Below are 14,890 nucleotides of genomic sequence, written 5' to 3' on the forward strand. Positions count from 1 at the left end.
AAAATATAAAGCGATTTAATAAGCCCAGAAGGAACGGGTCCCTGGGTGAGTAAGCACAGACGAAATTAGAAGGACTTTTCAGCATATTTATGCCGAGGGCTGTGATGCATTTGGGGGCGGGATAGAGTGACGCTCCCAGCCCTCCACCCCCGTCCCCTGCGATGGGAGGTTGGGAGAGGAGCTCAAAAGACATCTTTTTTCAGCTGAATGTGAGAAGTCTCTGCCGGATCAGATGTTCAACTTTAAAACAAATGGAGGAAAAACGATCAAATGCAGTCAACTAGAAAAATCCGCTTTTCCTATTTCATAAAAAGCAAGAGCCCATATGATAATCCCTCCCTTGGCACATGTTAGAGATTTCTTTATTGTTTCTTTGCCTGCGGCCAATTCTGCCACACCCAGCTGGAGGCCCGGGCTACAGTGACTTCATTTGTACCCGGTCAGCATGCCAGTTCCAACCCAGTGGGTCTAGCGCTGGATTTGAGCTGTTTTCCAGGGGGAAGGGCATGCCTGCCTGTGTGGAAAGCGAGGGGAGAGGGGGATAAGCAGAGGACACGGGCCACACGGCCCCTCCCCTCCCCAGAGCACAGCTGCGTGCACTCCCCAGGGTAGACAGCGGAAGGTGACTTAGTCTGTCTCTTCTGAAGCCAGGACACAGATTCCTTAAATGCTACGATCATGACTCCTGCTACACCCTCTGTAGGCACAATGTCTGGTGTTTGCCCTCGAGATGCTCAGAAATTATTTGTTGAATGGATTCTGATACAATGTAAATCAATGAGGCAGCCACAGGGTGGTAGAAAGCTCATGAGCTGCAATTAGAAGATGTGGGCACTCCACCTCGGTCACTGTGTAGCAGTCAGCGTGTGCCAGGTGTACTAATGCCTCAGGGCCTTTGCACTCGCTGCTCTTGCTGCTGGAGCACCTCCCCATTGCTGTCTGTGCTCATGAGACCTTCGCTGACCTTCCTACTAAAAGCCAAACACTGTTCTTGCTTTACACTTGGTATCTCCTTGCTCCTTTTCCTACTCTATTTCTCTCCATAGCACCTGTGGCCGTTTCATGTGGCATTGTCTGTTTTCCACTGTTGTAATGAAATAGCTGAGGCTGGACTACACATACAGCAGAGGGGCTGGCTTAGCTCACAGTTTTGGAGGCTGGAAGTTCAAGATCAGGCATCCCCATTCGTTGGGCCTTTGGTGAAGGCCTCTGCAGAAGCTGGGGGAATCACGTGATGGGCAGGAAGCCACCTGTGATGAGGGAGGGGCTGCTCTTGCTGTTTTTAAGATTTATTTATTTACTTGAAAGTCAGAGTTACACAGAGAGAAGAGGTAGAGAGAAAGAGAGAGAGAGAGAGAGAGAGGCCCTCCATCCGCTGGTTCACCCCCCAGATGGCCGCAACGGCTGGAGCTGAGCCAATCTGAAGTCAGGAGCTTCTTCTGGGTCTCCCACATGGGTGCAGGGGCCCAGGCACTTGGGTCATCTTCTACTGCTTTCCCAGGCCACAGCAGATAGCTGGATCAGAAGTGGAGCAGCCAGGACTCAAAGTGGTGCCCAAATGGGATGCTGGCACTGCAGGCGGTGGCTTTACCCACTACGCCACAGCACTGGCCCCTGCTCTTGCTGTTTTATAACCACCTTCTCTCAAGAACTACCTGAGGTCCCATGAGAACTACTTAGTCCTTTCCAGAAGCAGCACCCCGAAGGACTGAGTCATCATTCATGAGACTCCACCTCTTACTGGCCCCACGACCTCCACGTCGCCACTTTGGTGGTGGCGGTGGGGTGCAACCGTCCAGCACATGAAAACTTGGAGACAAACATATCCAAACCATAGCAAATATCTTTTATGTTATACCCATCTGTCTACCTCTTCCTCCAGGAGTTACACCCTGTGTATGTATTTTAAATGTTTGTTTAGAGGGAGAGAGAGAAAGAGTGAATATAGTATCTTCTATCTGTGGTTTACTCCTCAAATGCCTGCAACAGCTAGGGCTGGGCCAGGCCACAGCCAGGAGCCAGAACTCCATCCAGGTCTCCCACATAGGTGGTAAGAATTCAAGTACTTGGGCCATCATTCGCTATCCCCCAGGATGCATTAGCAGAAATTGGATCAGAGCAGAGCAGCCAGAACTGGAACCAGCAGTCTGTGGAGGGATGTGGGTGTCCTAGGTGGAGACTTAACCTGCTTTGCCACAACGCCCACCCCTGCGTGTGTTTTGTTCGTTGCTGTGTCGTCAGCTCCAAGCACACTGCCTAGCACAGTAGCTGGAATATTTGTTGAATAAGTGCATGACCCAGGATTTGCCCTAGTGATTGTTACAAGACTTGGGTCAGAAATGTGGAGTGCAAAGGCCCCAGCATTGTTTGGGGGTCATTATGAGCCTCATCCCGCGTGTGACCGCTCCTGTCAGCTGTGCTAGCACAGGTATTGGTGTTGTGTGTGCTCGGTGTCTCAGGAGTTCCTGGGTGAGGAATGCACTGCTGGCCCTAGCAACTGTGTCCTGAGTCACTGTTTTCAGAAAACATGTTAATTTGCCGTATTTCCCTCCCTTTCTCTCCTTTACGGCGGCTCTCTTCCTTTCTCCCTCCCTTTTCTGTTCACTTCTCCCTAGTCATCATTTTCTAACATGCCTATGGCTGCTCCCTCACCTGCCATCGATGTCCATTTGTTTGGCTTTCAAGGTACAGACCCTACAAACCGCTTGCTCCTGCCCCTCCCAGCCCTGGCACCGAGGGTGATGACCACCACCCACAAGGGGAAATAAGGCAAATTAGCATGTTTTCTGAAAACAGTGATTCAGGACACAGCTGCTAGGGCCAACAGTACATTCCTCACCCAGGAATTCCTGAGATAAACCAAGCACACAAGCAATCTGCCTCTTGCTTCCACAGAAGCTTCTACCTGGTTGGTCCTTCATTGTACAAGCCAAGAACAGGTCCTCTGTCTCCTGAGACAGCCTCTGGTTCCAAACCTGGACATGCTGTCCCATGGCACTGGGCTTGAGACTTGACTTTGCTCACTAGCTCTGCATCTTAAGGAAATCACTCTGCCTCTCTGAGCTGCTCTGAGCCCCCGTCTGTCACAGAGGAGCTATAAGGACTGAGTGAGATCCTGTATGTTTAGCACTTAGCACAAAGCCTGGTGGGCAGGAAACACTCACTGAATTGTTCTTTCTCTCATGATTGCTCTTATCATGTTGTTGTCACTGATGTAACCAACTCCCAGGGTTTCTTTCCAATTAGACAGCCTCCAGGTGGTGTGCCCTGTGTGTGTGTGTGTATGTGTGTGTGTGTGCAGGTAGGTAGGAGGCATTTACAAGTTGTCATCATAAATTTATCAAGAAATAAATGGGAGATTTATAGCTTAAGGGCGATTAATTCCCAAACTGTCCCCAGCATCATCTCAGTTCCAGAACAAATGCACCCCTACAGTGGATTCTAATCTTTAGGTATTTGGAATAGAAAAGAGCCCCCTGGGTTCCCTGTTGTGCTATAAGAAAAGCAAAGCAGTTTAAAATGCAACCCACAGGTGGGCCTCTGGGTGGGGTCAGCCCTCTTGCTGTTGGCCCGTGATGGTGATGTCTTCAGTGAATGGTAGTGAAGCAGATGTTCCTAAACTCCCCACAGCATGGTGGAGAGAAGGTGGAATCCAGACCAGGGGCCAGCCTTGATGATGGTGGCAGGAAAAGGCTTTCAAGCTAGTTGCAAATGTTTCCCTCCTTTGCTCACTTTGCAAACTCCTGTTTAGCCTGCAAGGTCCAAATCCAATGGCCCACCCTCCAGGCAGAAGAGATCACTCCTCCACTGACCACAGCCCTGGGTTCACGCCTCTGTCACTGCGGGTCCCGCCTCTTTGTGTCTCCATCCAGCACTGCTAGGCAGGGAGCTCCTTGAGGGCAGGGATGAGGTTTTGGGAACTTTGCATCTCCAGGGCCACACACAGGATCTGGTACTGTGGTGGAAGAGGTGGTGAGTGCGAGGCAGGTTGATGGCATTCCACATTCTTGGACACTTGGCACGCATCGTTTTACCTAATTCTCACCCTCGTCTGCTGGGCAGCTCGTAGTCTGCTGCAGTTCGAGTATTTATGGTGCTGAACTCAGGAGTGGAGTTCTCAGTTTTATGTGAATGGTGCTAAGAGGGTCAATGCTTAACCCAATTATGGTGCTTAGAAGTGGGCCTTTGGAAAGGGGTTCCATTGGACTAGGCCGTTAGGGTCCAGCCCTCATGATGGAATCTCCGTGGGTTTTAAAGGATACAGTCCTGCAGCCCCGTATGGTGCTGTGTTCCACTTTAGGGCTCTGCCACCAAGGACATCACCACAGAGGTTGAACCACTGGGGCCTTCCTGGTCTTAATGGTGGATGTCCAAAACTGCAAGCCAAAATGGACTTGCTTCCTTTATAAAGTAGCCTGCCTAGTGTATTTCGTTATAGAAAGCTAAGCGGTATATTCCCTTCTGTGCAGGATCGGATTGAGACTTAGAAATTGTGTACCACCTGCATTGTATGTGGCAGAGCTGAGATTCAAACTCAGATCCGACTCCAAAGGCTTTGCTCATTACTTTCTCCCTTTCTCTTTTCTTTTTTTCCCTTCCAGTGGAATGAGTGGTTGGGAGTGTGGCCCTGGGAGCCAGACTGTGTGGCTTCCTGTCTCAGCTGCAATATTCTCATGGTGTGTGAATTTGGGTAAGTTTCTTAGCTTCTCTCTGTCTCCATCTCTCAGGTCGGGTACCACACCAGTGCTTCTCTACTGCACTGTGGCAGAGATGAACTAATAGGAAATAAAAAGCTTTGACTAATGTCTGGAAGTGTATAAATATTTGCTATTACAATTTTCCTCTCCAAGCTGTATTACATGTGCTTTTCATAGCTGCCCGATTTTTCTTTCTGTATCAATGCTGCCTCTGGTGTTGAAGGAATGAATTAGATATTAGCTGACTGACAGCAGGCAGCCGGTCTCTCCTTCCAGGTGGGTCTACCAGGTGGCCTTGGGCTCCCACTCACCTGCATCTCATTGTGTACCTTTGTCTTTCCTGGCTTTGTGAGGCTGTTGAGAACCCTTATGTGGGAACTCTGAGAGGTTATGGCTCAACATAAGTCCCTGCTCCCAGAAATGAAGTTACCCCTCAACTCCCACCTCCCTCTTACAGTGGGGCACCGTGGTTCCAAGCAAGGCCACTGGAACCAGACTCTGTGGGTTCGAATCTCAACTCTGCACTTGGTAGCTGTGTCAGTTTGGACGACTTATGCCATCTTTGTGAGTCTCTTTTTTTTTTCGTCTGTAAAATGGAGATAATATTGTGCCTTATAGAGTTTTATTGTGAAAGTTCTAGAATTAATACCTGTAAAATGCTTAAAATAGTGCCTGGCATACAGTGGGAGCTGTGTAGGTGTGTTGATTGTTATTGTTGATATTACTGGGGCACAGCTTGGTAAGTTACTGCAGGGAGAAGCAGAGAAAAACTGTCTGGAAGTCAAAGGCTTTTTGCAAGAGTGCGGGAGAGGGTGGAGAACAGCATACTCAGTTCCTTCTCCCCTATTTCTGGATTGGAGAAGTCTCTTCTCTGGGAGGGAAGAGTGAGGAGCAGGATATGGGGGACAGAGTGATAACACACGGCCATGCTCTTCTGCTCACTGGTAACTTGATGTCTCGGGGCCAGGCTGCTCCTGACGTCTACCATGCACCAGGTGCTGTGCCGGTCACAGAAGGATGGTGGCAGGGCTGTCCCCAGCTCTCATGAAGCTTGAATGGAGGCTAAAGAAATCACTCCTGTTTCCAGGTATTCAGAGTATACAGTTACTCTGGCTTTTGAATAATTTAAGGCTATTGAGTTAGTCCTGACTTCGGCAAGAGACCTGAGCTAGGGAAAGCCTGGTTAGTTGTCACCTGCCTGGCATGGGTGTCCTGTGACTCTTCATTATTCTTCCTGCAGTTCTGTCTCTCAGGATGAGGGGGCCCTGCAACCTGATGGGGGGGTCTCGGACAGACACCACTCCATAAGCCTCCAGAGCAAGCAGAGGCAGCCCTGCAGGGAGAACCTCCTGCTGCTCCCAGTGATTGAGTAACCAGGGAGGGAAGGAAGGACAGTGGGTGACTGTACCCAACGCTAACTGTGAATGGTATTTTATAGATGGGGAAACAGACTCCGGGGGATTATGCAGCTGAGACTCAGAGGTCTTGTTTAAGGCCACTCAGCTAGTGAGAGCTGGAGTTGGGATTGAACCTGGGTCTGTCTGATGCCAAAGCCATATCCTCTCTGCCATGCCACCTTCTGCTTGTCTATAATGAGACACTTCCCCAGTGGGCCCCGTGCTAGCTGCAGAAATGAGAGTTATTACAGGTAACAGTGTTGCTCATAGCAATCAATTAAGCAACCAAATTTGTTCTTATTGGCCAGAATGAAAACATTTGGACCACATCAAGCCAGTTTTACCCAGGGAAAAGCAATCAAAATGACTCCAAACTGTGCTGTGTGTTCATGTGGGGAGGATCTCACTGGGTGTGCGGGAATTGCTGTGGCTGACCTAGTCACGGACGTGGTTTGCAGGGACAGTTGACCAAGGGACCAGGCGAGTTCCCGGATTCGGCAGCTTGTGCTGGCAAAGGAGGTGTGTGGCTGGTGTGAGAATCCAGGTGGCCCCTGTTGTAATGCCCTGGCTTTGCTGGAACAATGGTCCTTGCTGACATAGGATGATTCACAGAAGCGAGCCCACTAGATGGTTCCTGGCTGGTGAATAGGTTGCATCTGGGCCAGTTGTGATGATTTAGAATATTATTATAAAGTGTCAACCATATTCATGTCACTCTGCCTGGGGCTGTTTGTGGGTAGCCAGGTCTGGATGCCTCAGTCTCTTGGGACTTTGGGGGTAGGAGCAAAAAGGGGCAAGAGCAGCTGGGGAAAGAGGTGCAGGGGCACTTAAATCATTGCACCTCCAGGGCACAGAAGACTCCGCATGGAGAGGGCCCAGGTGGGGCCTGGGGTTAAGCATATAATACGTATCTGGTGCTGCTGATATGAATGGTTCAGGGACCACATTGGCAACAATGGCTCAAGGTCTGAGCATGTCCAACATCAGAATCCATGAGGCCTGAACTTCCCAGGTGGGAACAACCAGGACTGATGGACACAGGGCGGCAGCAACAGCATGGTCATGGGTCTCAGGCCTCTGGGCTGGATTTAGTGCTTAGCTTTGGCTCCCATGGGAGACCTAGAGTGGCAAGGAGGGGCCAGTCAAGCTGGCTGGTCACAGGGTGGAGTTAGATAGGGAGGGTTCAGCCTGCAGCTTGCGGGGCCTTGCAGGGCCCAGATTCATCTTTGGCACATCAGACGTGAGAAGTGGGATCTGCTTCTCCCAGTGCAAAGCTGCCACCATGCATCTCGCGGCACGAGTCCGGATTAACAAGGTTGGGGTAAGCCCTGTGGAGTGTGTCGGGAGGATGACGTTGCTGTGGTTGGCATTAAGTCCATCAGTGGCTTTGCATCGCACTTAGCACATTGACCTGCCATGGCCTGGGCCCTGCTGAACTCCCCAACTAGACCCTCCATCCCCTCATCATGGTCCAGCCAATTGAAGAACATGGTTCGTTCAGGATGCTGATGTCTTCTTCCCTGAGGGCCATCCTGTCTGTTCTCTGCTGGGAGACCTCTCCCTTCTTAACCCATCAGACATGCTTCGTTAAAGGGCTGGTGATCCAGGTGTCCTCTGTCCCTCCACCTCATTCCCAGTCCCTCGTCTCAAGTCTCTCTGGTGACGTGGGTCCTCCAGCCCAGGGCCAGTCCCAGGGCTTCACTTCTGTCTCTAGACATAGGATTTGAAGATCTGATAGAGGAGAGGACATAGAGTTTGTTTAAAACTGGAACAGCCTGGGGAAGTAGAGTTCAGTGAGGTTCTCCTTAAGGAATCAGAAATATCTCAAGGGTTGGTTGAATTGGGGTGACAGTGGCCCCAGCTGCATGTGGGATTAGACTGAGGAATAGGGCATCTCAGGAAACATGCCCAGGGATATTTGCAATGTTTCAGTTTTGAGTTAAGTGTCCTTGTGGCTGCTACTGATGGATTGACTCCAGGTATTAATCTGCCTGGACACCATCCATTGGTTCAGTGAGGTCTGTGATGGGACCGGCTGTCCATTTTCATGTTATGTGACCTCTTGTGCTTACAGAAGGGACTGGTGAGCAAGGTCTTCTGTTCAACTCTTTGGGTAGTGGTTTGTGCTTTGTCTTTTTTTTTTTAACAATTTTTTTTCTATATAAGAAAGGGAAGAGAATGCTCCTGTCAACTGGATCACTCCCCAAATACCCATAGGGCAAGGGCCAGGGCTGGGACTGGGCTGGGTCCAGAGCTAAGAGCTGGAATGTAATCCATATCTCCTACGTGGATGACAAGGACTCAACTGCTGAAGCTGTCACCTCTGCCTCTCTGGGTTTGCATTAGCAGGAAGCAGGAACTGGGTACCAGAGCTGGGGACTGGACCTAGGCACACCGATGTGACAGGCAGGTGCCTCAGGCAGCGTCTTCAGCACAGGCCAGACAGCTGCACCTGGTTTGTCTTTCTATCCTCTCATTTCTCAGGGGGGCAGCCTTAGCCCTGCTTCCCTTCTGTCCTGCAGGCTTCATGACACCCACCTCAAGTGGTAAAAGATCTTGGATCTGGGACAGCTTCCTGACCTCTCCCCTAAAGATGGGAGCCCAAGAACCGGTCTCTACTCTAATCTTGGATCCTCCTGGCCCTCCCACATGTACGGATGTTCCTTCAGTTACACTGTTTCTCTTGCTCTTCTGGCCTCCTGGTATCTTGGGCGAAGCTCCATGCTTCTCAGGAACCTCATGCTGCATGATTGACGGATGAACAGATGGAGAGTTGGTCCTTGGAGAGTCAGGAGGGCTTTGGTGAGAGATCATCAGGAAGTCACTCAACACAGGAGAAGTCACAGGAGTGACACTGACGGAGGGAACGTGACTTGCAACATCTTTTAAGTCTGTAGGTGAGAGAAGGGCAGGGTGGCAGCCCCACTAGGAGAGGCAGAAGGGGCCAAGCACACAGGGTTTGAGTTCTCGGATCAGGACAGCGGGGAGGTGGCTCCCATGGTGGGTCCTGTGTGGGTGCAGGGGTAGGAAAAGCAGCAACGGCAACGGCAGTAGCAGCCCAGGCAGAAAGTGGTCAAGTCTTGAACCAGAGCAGGGACAGTGGGTGGAGAGAGGGAGAAACAGATGCTAGCGGCTTTGGGAAGGAAGAAATGGCAGACTTCGGTGGCTGATTGAGTGTGGGGGCGTGGGAGCTTCTCAGTCATTCAAGGCAAAAATGCCACCCCCTCCTCCTGTTAACTTCAGCTCAATGGCAGGAGCGTCTCAGTGACAAAGAGATGGCGCCATCCGCCTGGGAGCATCTGTACAGGCTGATGCAGCACAAGCAGCTGAATGTGAATGGGAATGAGATTGTGTCACTAAATGGTTCTATTGCAAATGGAAGGAAACAAGCACTTATGTTTATTTATTTTCAAACAACAACAGCTTGTGGGAACATGATGCCCCATCCCTTCCAGAGGCTGAATGGCTCTGGAGGAACCCACTCCTACTCACCTGGCCATCATGTGGGCTGCGTGTCCTTGTGAGGAGGATGAAAATAATGGCCAGAAAGGAGCGATGGGAGATTTTCCTGGAGTTCTTTTGGTTATTAGATCAGCCTGAACTTCAGCTATGTCTGAGATAGAATGTGCAGTCCTGCTAAGATGTAGAGACACTAGAGAGATGAAAAAGAATTGCACGTGTTAAAGCCACAGTTGGCCAGTTGCATTGCTATGTCCCCACCGGCTGAACTTGTGCCAGTCACGTGACCAATCTGGGCCTCTGTGTCCTCACTTACAGAGAGAAGGCTCTGGATCAACTAGAAGCTCTGTGGTTTCTCCCTGGGCTGGCGTGTGGGTCTGTGTCTCTAGTGGAATCTATTGAGGATGTGAGAGGAGAGAGAGAGAGAGACAGAGACAGAGAGAGAGAGAGAGAGGGAGAGAAATGCATTCCCTGACTCCCTGCTACAGCTAGAACTGGATTGGGGCCAGAGCCAGGACTTGGAGACACAATCCATGTTTCCCATGTGGGAGGCAGAAACTCAACTAGTGATGCCATCCCACCTGCCTCCCAAGGTCTGCTTTGCAGAAAGCTGGGATATGGGACACAGGGCTAAATGACTGCTCCTGGATTTTTTATTTAACTGCCAAGTGTCTGGTGTCACAGCGTTCAGAAAAACTTCTCCTTTCTTCAGTATTAAACAATGACATCTTCCCTTCCCCGATTACCTATAGGTTAAACAGAGTTGCTCATCAAAGAGTGACGATATTTTATCTTCACTTTCCACTGGGTGATATGTAGGGTTAAAGTGGTTTTGATATACACTTATATACACCTATATTTATTGGAGTCACTCACTGTTCACTTGGCCAGCAATGGGGTGTCATGTTTCAGAAGCCAAGGGTGGGCAAGTGGGGAGGTGTTGGTCAGAGGGCACAGAGCTTCCGAGTACAGAATGAATGAGTCTGGAGCCCAGATGTACCATGGTACCATGTACCATAGATGTAGCTAAAACACTTGAAACCTGCTACGGGGGTGGGGCTTAAGTTCTCACTGCGCATGCACCTGAGAGGAAGGGATGCATGTGTTGATTTGCTTGGTTATGTTGTTATCTGCAACGCGTACATCAGAACATTGAGCTGTGCTCCTTCAGTATATACAATTTTATTAGTCAGTTGTACTCAATAAAGCTAAAACCAACAAACCAGAAGTCAAGGAAGCAGGGATTTGAATCTAGGTGGCCTAGCTCTGAGGCGAATGTCCCATGTGTTGCTTCTTGACTGTAACTTCCTATTCATGGGCTAGGCACTCACAACAATGTAGCACAGATTAGGAGCTTAAACAACAGAAAGTTATTTTCTCACAGTTGTGGAGGGTGGAAGGAAGTCTGAGATCAAGGATTGGTCTGGGCTGGTGTCTTCTCCTTGGCTTGTGCAAGCACCTTTCTCACTGTCTCTTCCCATGGCCTTTCCTCTGTGTCCATGTCTCCCTGCCCTCCCTTTCTCTTCTGAAAAGGACGCAAGCACCATGGGATTAGGGCCCCGCCCTTATGATCTCATGTAACCCTAGTTATCTCCTTAAATATGTGCCTTCAAATATGAGTACACTGGAGATTCAGAACTTCAACAGAGGATTTTAGGAACACAGTTCAGCCCATCACAACCTTCCCCGTGGACTTGCTGCAAACTTGAAATGAGATTTCACATGAAAAGGATGCACTTGGCATAGTACCTGGAATACAATTATTCTCTGTGCTGTTATTATTATTGCTTTTTATGTGGACATAGTGAAGGGTCTAAAACTATTGCAAGGTGCTGAGAGCTCCCAAGGAGAATTTTGTCTCTTCTCTCGTCTCCATTGCCATCACCCTTACCAACCAAGCCATCAGAATCTTCTGTCTGAAGTCCTAGATCAGCTTCCTGCTCATTCTCCTTGGTTCCACCTTGTGTTCTCTGTAGCCCATGATCTGATCAACCTGAAGTCTGTTGCTGTCACTCATCCACTTAAAATCCTCTGATTGTCCTTAAACTGAGATTAGCGTCTGAACTTGAAACCACAGCTCTCAGTCCTTACTTGATCAAGCCATTGGCCTCCTCTTCTGTTTGTGCCCCTTGCTTACTAGGCTCTAGCCACACTGATCTCCTTTTGGTTTCTGAAAACACCGAGCAAATCTTACCTTTAGGACATTTGTACTTTAGTTCCCCAAAGGCTCTTTCCCCAAATATCTGCTGTGGTTGTTGCCTTACCTGAGTAGTGAGTCTCAGCTTCTCTAAGTCTAAGCTGAAAATACACCTATCTCCTTGCCACTGTCTCAAATGTTTTTCTCTCCCACAAGTTACTCTCTACCCTATTACCTTATTTTATTTTCTTTATAGCACTTACTACTGCTTAAATGACCTCATCTTGTTTGTTTATTTATTTGCTTGTTTATTGTCTTTCCTGCTAGACTAGACACTCTGGAAATGGAAGAATCTTTTATCTTTGGCTCATTGCTATCACTTCAGTGCCTGGCATAGTGTATAAACTAGAAGTACATTATTTGTATGAATGAGCTTGAATCTGGAAATTCAAAATAGAAAGGGAGTGTTCAGGATAAACACCCCTGATTAAATATGAAGATCACACTGGCAAAGTGGAGACAGAGGTATTTCTGTTCTTTGTATGAGCTTTGTTCAGAATGTCTATTTGGGGACCATGTGTAAACATTCATATCTTGATTCCTGTGGTGTTATAAACACAATTTTATAAGATTTCTTAAAGACGACTTTAAGTCAGTCTTCATTTAATTTGTCTGAGGCCCCTGAAGGGTAATGGCTACTGAAAAAAAAAGTATCTTGGCATGAGTCCAACCCATCCTGCCTTATCAGCCTTTGCTGTGGCCATCCTGGGGCAACCCTTGGCCCTTGTGGCTTTCACCTGTGCTCTTATCCTTGCCCAAGCCCAGGGTCATGCTGTCCAGATGAGGGAGTACTTCACAAAGTATACTAACTGCTCTCCCTCTGGTGACAGTCTAAATATTTAACAACTGGTATAACAATTGACCATTCAGCTGTAAACAACAATACGGATGAACTGATGTGTATTGGCTGAAAGTGAGCTCTGACTGCCCCATCAATCCGCTTCCTAATAAACATTTTAATACAGTTTTCTCTGTGGCCAAAGATGAAATGGCTACACCTATGTGCCTGTCAGCTCCCCTGCCCCACCCCACCTGTGCTAGCTCAGCCCTTTCCTGTGAAATACTGCCCGTTTACTGTGATAGCCAGAGCCCCTTTCTGTTTCTTGGGACCTAATAGTCTGTCGAGGACATGCATTCATTCAACCAGCACGTATTGAACACCTATTATGTGTCTGATGCTGTGCTGGATCTGAGAATAGAGCAACAGATGCAAGTCACCTTCTTGATCAGTTTTCATTTGAGAATATTCTAGGATGACCACCTCATTCTTCATAAAGCATAATACTGAGATATGTTTATTGAAGTGTGGGGATAGGAGTAAGGAGGAGGGGGAATGCTTGGGATGGAAGGGGAGGGGTCTCAACCTTCTGCCCCCAAATGTGGAGCCCTTCCCCTCTTTGCTTCTCACTTTTTTCTGGGTCTTGCCCCCAAGTGGCTCACTCCCCTGGAGCCATGCAAACCCGTGGTCTGGCTGCATGTATGGCTCTTAGCCTGCTGCACTGGGCACTCTGGGTGCACATGCTAGGTGAAGTCATATTGGTCTTTTCCAGGCCATGTTGGACAATGATGTAAGATTTTCACCTCTCTTGTGACCTCTTCACAGAACTCTGAGTTACAACTCTTCCTGAAGGTGCTCCATGTTTTGATAGATACAGAGCCCCCAAAGCCTCCTGCCTTTGCCTCTTCCCCATAAAATACTGTGTGGCAGAAGGGAATGTGTACCTGTTATTTTCAGTTGTAGACATGAATCGGCTACTTTCTCCAGACCTGCTCTGTTAGTTCTTCTGTTCTGTTAACTCATTTGCTTTTGGTCATTCTGTCTCCTGAGTGTGACTGAATCTGGGTCTTTATGGTCTCCATTCCATCAGTGAGGAAGATGTTTCAGTTAAGAAGTTTTTGCAATAAGCACACAGGTGAGAGGCAAATAATGGAAAACTCAATCCAGAGTGGCTAACGCTGAAAGGGAGAATCTATCTGCTTTGGAACTCGGTGGTTTGGGAAAAGTTTTACTGAGGCCTCAAATGCAGTGATCAGAACCTGACTTCTCCCCTCATTTCTTGGCTCTCACATCTTGAGGTTGGCCCTAATATTAAGCAAGCTTTCCTCTGTGTGAGAGGATGCCTGTGGACATCTTCCCCACCAGTCTCCTCATTCCAATGTGCGAGAAAGAGAAACTGTACTCCTTGACCCTGACTGGCCCGATTTTGATCGTGTGGACTTTATTCAACCAATCACTGTGGCCAGGGGAGATGCGCTACACAGAGTAGCTTAGGCAAATCAGGTCTCGGTCCTTGTTCCTGGGATGGAGACAATCTTTGCCAAACAGCTCTGCTTGAAGATTCAGGATGATGTTAGAAAAGGCCAACTGGGAATCGATGCTGGGACAGCAAGAGATGTCGCCTTCAGCACATTGATCTTTATCTTGTAACTCTGTCCTTGCCTACAGAACTGATACAGCATTCGATACAGTTTCTCTGATACCAGTTGTGTGCATGCTTTTACTTTCTGTCTTGCAGCAACTTACAATGATTTTGCTCTACACTTTCCACCCCCACCCCTGCCTGTTCATTTTCCTTCCTGGGAATATGGTCTCAGAAACATATGCCAACTTTCCTGACCCCATACCAGGTCAGAGCACTAGCTTAAATGTTTTAAATGCAAAAGATACTGTTTTCTGCAACAGGGAGGCAGTAATCACGGTAGAAAGTAGACACAGGTTCCTGGTGTCAGGTATACTGAAAGTAGGTAAAATGATGCAAGTTTTCCAAGTCTTGGGGGGGGGGGTGTAATCTTATTGATTTACTTTGGCTTGATATCTGTGACATTTGTCACAATTTACATCCCTTAACTTGGAGTTTCATCCTGATAGAAGTTTTCTTAGAATAATGGGACTTAAGAAAGCTTTGTAATGACCCTCATTTATCTTATTAGAAAACAGGCACAAATAGGTTACATGACCTGCCCAAGGTCATATGGCGGCAATAGGCAGCTGGTGTCTTGGTCTCAGTCTCCTCTCCCCCTTGTCCTCGCGGCTGTGGAGGACAGTGGGGGGTGTCTACCAGTGGCAGTACATGCCGTGACAGTGATCTGACTCCAGCTGCTACAAGTGGCTTTAGGTTCTCACTGGGTTCACGTTTCCT

Source organism: Oryctolagus cuniculus, chromosome 20, assembly GCF_964237555.1.
Source record: "Oryctolagus cuniculus chromosome 20, mOryCun1.1, whole genome shotgun sequence".
Taxonomy (NCBI): Eukaryota; Metazoa; Chordata; class Mammalia; order Lagomorpha; family Leporidae; genus Oryctolagus; species Oryctolagus cuniculus.